A 4,698-nucleotide genomic window follows, 5' to 3' on the forward strand; every position below is an offset into this window, starting at 1 on the left:
TGTTCGAGTTGTGTAGGAACCAACTTATTGATGTGATCATCATGGCTATCGGTCAGGCCTATTGGTCAGATGCATGCAATGCTTACATGTTTATCGTAGAGAGAGCACAGAGGTTGGAAAATGAATGTTTTTGCGTAACAAATTTAGGGATTTCGTGTTTCAGAGAACTTTCAGGTCAGAAACAAGAAAAAACTAAATGGTTGATTTCGCAGCCAGACAGACAGCACACAACCTCGCTGTTGTAGGGAGAGAGAGAGCAAACAATTGTTGACAACACAGTCCACCGCCTCGCTTAATTTGTTTTAAACAGTGTGACCATCGTGCGCGGAGTATTTGGGTGTCTTAATTATATATTCAAACCGGTGCTTGAAGTTATCAGACAAGCGCTGTGCATATGTAGTTGATTTTACTCAAACACACGTAGGCGTGTGTGTTATATATGGAAAGATATCAGGAGCTTCGTTTAAGAAACTGATCTAGACTATAGGGCTGTAGTCAACGAATATATCATGGTACGTCATAATATATGTACTTATTTTAACCATAAAACAGACGATAAACCCGCACACTATCCAATTACGTACAACCAAATACACAAGAACACTCTTAAACTTACAACAATATATGTTTCCCAATCGCCTCAGTACTGACCTCTTCCTCAACACACAACAATTAACCACAATAACACCATGACATGAAGAACCCCGCTAACTAACACCATTAACAAACTCCAGCAAGACTTAACACCCATACATTAGACCACAGAACGAAATCCTAGATAACACATCACCAGCATCTCTGTCCCGAATGTTCTAGACTTTACCCGCCGATGTGCAAAAGACCCCGATGTCAAGCTGACGTACCTACGTTATACTCAGGTATGTGTTCACTGATTTCATGTTGAATGTTCATATTCATGATCGTGCAAACCTATATTAACCCGTAGTTGAGAGGTAAATTCAATAACCTTGATACACATGTCCAGTAGAAGTAACACTAACGAGGTACATACCTATATAACGTAGTGAGGTACATACCCATATAACGTAGGTAGATGAGGTGCACACCTATATAACGTAGTGAGGTACATACCTATATAACGTAGGTAGATGAGGTACATACCTATATAACGTAGGTAGATGAGGTACATACCTATATAACGTAGGTAGATGAGGTACATACCTATATAACGTAGGTAAATGAGGTGCATGCCTATATAACGTAGGTAGATGAGGTGCATGCCTATATAACGTAGTGAGGTACATACCTATATATAACGTAGGTAGATGAGGTGCATACCTATATATATATATATATATATATATATATATATATATAACATAGGTAGATGAGGTACGTACCTATATATATAACGTAGGTAGATGAGGTGCGTACCTATATATAACGTAGGCAGATGGGGTGCATACCTATATAACGTAGGCAGATGGGGTACATACCTATATATAACGTAGGTAGATGAGGTGCATACCTATATAACGTAGGTAGATGAGGTACATACCTATATAACGTAGGTAGACGAGGTGCATACCTATATAACGTAGGTAGATGAGGTAATGACGCCACAAAAAATAAAGCGCTACACAGAAAAGCAGAAAAATACCAAGCGCACACTTCCAACAACTAAAGTTGAAGTCGAGCCGTCATTTGAAAAGGTCAGACAATTGCAGCGCGACGACGACAACAAAAACAAAAAAAGGTGAAATCGATTAACGCCAAGATAATAGATTCATTGCCCTTGACAATCAACCGTGCTCTGTTGTGGATGATGTTGGCTTTCGGGCCGACTGGTCGAGGCCCGGTACACACTATTTTTCAGATGTTGCCCTACCGGAGTTACACAGTATTGTTGAAAACTCACATCCATGAGTTTCACGACTTGACATTTGGACCAGYGTTGTCAGCCCCATGAGCATGCTGAGTCTGACAGCACAGTGGGTCTACGAGGATTTCGACCTGAGGAAAGCCGTATTGTTCGAGAACGTGTTGGTGCTAATACCGCCGCTGCCATTTCAAACACTCCTAGCTCCATTCGAACAACTGACCGTAGAAATAAACTGACCTGCGTCTGCCTCAGACGTAATACCCCGCGTCATGGCATTGAAACGCCTGCTCAACAAAACTGCAAACAGACCGTGGGGTTAAAACGTACACAAGTACACGGAGGCTGTGAACAAGCGATTCGGTGGCATTCTCTCTGAGCCTCTTCTACTGTGTCGTACCTTGCGTCGAGCATGGTGGCAAGGACAGCTACTTCGACGCAGACAAGAGGACAGAGCGGAGACTTTACGGCTTGACGAAATCTCCCTCTCCCCGTGGGCTTGTGTCAGACCACTCCACTTAGGCCAGCCTGCACACAACGGTGTGTGTGTATATATATCCTGAAGCATAGTCCTCACACACACCTGACAGGTTAACCTGCATCACTGTTGGTCAGGTTTCTAGTTGGGTCAGGTTCTAGTTGGGTCAGGTTCTAGTTGGTCAGGTTCTAGTTGGGTCAAGTTCTAGTTGGGTCAAGTTCGACAGCGCCAGGGTCGGAACTGGGGCTGTCGTCCACAAGTCTACTACCCCCCCCCCCCAATTTGGCCAAATGATATCAATCCAGACTAAGACAGAGAGACAGAGAGAACAGCTGGCCTCGTATTCATAAAGCTCAGAGTGCTGATCTAGGATCAGGTCTTCTTTATCCGTGTTGTTGTTGTTTGTTGTTGTTGTTGTTATCTCGTGCATTATGAGATCAAAAACTGATCCTAGAATAGCCCTCTGCCTCACCAGCTGTATTAAGTCACAGTTTGGCTGACGTTAAAGGGTTATTTATAGGTGGTGATTTAAAAATGCAGGAACGGGAGAAGAGAACAGAGCCCTGATTTAGGTTAATGTGAGATAGGTTTTTTAAAAAAGGTGAGGTTCAACATCGTTCTTACACAAACAGGATTACTATAACCCCTATGGATCAAGCATACCAATAAATTCTATTGATCAATCCATTAAAATAAATCGGCTTCCATAATCTAGATGACATCATCTGAATCAAGACCATTTCCGTGGGGAAAAAAGGACCCATGAGCACCAACATGTAAAGCTAAGAGTCTATATTTTGGGGGGAAATGAAGCAAAGATAGACGTTTTAACCATTTCCCAACTAAAAATGAGGAATAAGCAAAAGGCTTTGATATTATATAACGTCAACAGAGGGAAAAGTTTTTTTTTGTTTTTTTTTAAACATCTACTGAAAAAATATTCAGGTTTAGAAATAGATCTAAAACATAATGTTGAATTAAATCAACATTTATATTTATTTTTGCTGAATTTATTTGCCTTTATAAAAAGTTTAAGAAATATTGACTAGTGTCTGGTCATTCTGTTATCACAAAAACACCACAATATATCTTTATGATACGCTGTAGTATCTCACGGGCGGAGGATTATGAATGTTTTACAAAAGTAAACAGTTAAAAAGGTAGAACATGCCCAAAGTAATTAGTGCTTTTAAAATTATAATTCTGATTTTGAATTAAGTGTTTAAAACGTGTCGCTCTTGTTATCCAAAAATCGGTAACAGTGACTGAAAAATCTGACCATGCAATACAGTTCACTAAGTCACATGCATACCCGTACTACCTGCATACAGTTCACTACGTACCATGCAGTACCAGTACTACCATGCAAGTACAGTTCACTACAGTACCATGTCAGTACCAGTACTACCATGCAGTACAGTTCAACTACCAGTACATGCAGTACAAGTTACTACCATGCAGTACAGTTCACTACAGTACCATGCAGTACCAGTACTACCATCAGTACAGTTCACTACAGTACCATGCAGTACCAGTACTACCATGCAGTACAGTTCACTACAGTACCATGCAGTACCAGTACTACATGGCAGTACAGTTCACTACAGTACCATGCAGTACCAGTACTACCATGCAGTACAGTCACTACAGTACCATGCAGTACCAGTACACCATGCAACAGTTCACTACAGTACCATGCAGTACCAGTACTTACCATGCAATACAGTTCACTACAGTACCATGCAGTACCAGTACTACCATGCAGTACAGTTCCACTACAGTACCATGCAGTACCAGTACTACCATGCAGTACAGTACCATGCACATTACAGTTCACTACAGTACATGCAGTACAGGTCCACTACAGTAACAGTACCATGCAGTACAGGTCATACAGTACATGCAGTACAGGTCACTACAGTACAGTACCCATGCAGTACAGTTCACTAAGTAGAGTACAGTACCATGCAATACAGTAGAGTACAGGTCACTACAGTACCATGCAATACGTAGAGTACAGGTCACTACAGTACCATGCAATACAGTAGAGTCCAGGTCACTACAGTACCATGCAAATACAGTAGAGTACAGGTCACTACAGTACCATGCAATACAGTAGAGTACAGGTCAGTACAGTACCATGCAATACAGTAGAGTAAGGTCAGTACAGTACAGTAGAAGTACAGAGTCACTACAGTACATTGCAATACAGTAGAGTACAGGTCACTACAGTACCATGCAATACAGTAGAGTACAGGTCAGTACAGTACAGTAGAGTACAGGTCAGTACAGTACCATGCAGTACAGTAGAGGGTGGAGAGCTGGGCACTGGCCCAGACCCAACACGCAATGTTTATTTTAGGCACATGTGAACACCGGG

The 4,698-nt window shown here is 41.6% G+C and overlaps 1 protein-coding gene across 1 annotated transcript in view; it reads right to left on the reverse strand.

The window, feature by feature from the left end:
* LOC112070463 (tumor protein p53-inducible protein 11) overlaps window positions 1-4,698 on the reverse strand; it is a 119,574-nt gene that overhangs the window by 29,850 nt on the left and 85,026 nt on the right. The gene's annotated exons all lie outside the window — the stretch shown is intronic.

Source organism: Salvelinus sp. IW2-2015, unplaced genomic scaffold (assembly GCF_002910315.2).
Source record: "Salvelinus sp. IW2-2015 unplaced genomic scaffold, ASM291031v2 Un_scaffold1334, whole genome shotgun sequence".
In the NCBI taxonomy this organism is placed as follows: domain Eukaryota; kingdom Metazoa; phylum Chordata; class Actinopteri; order Salmoniformes; family Salmonidae; genus Salvelinus; species Salvelinus sp. IW2-2015.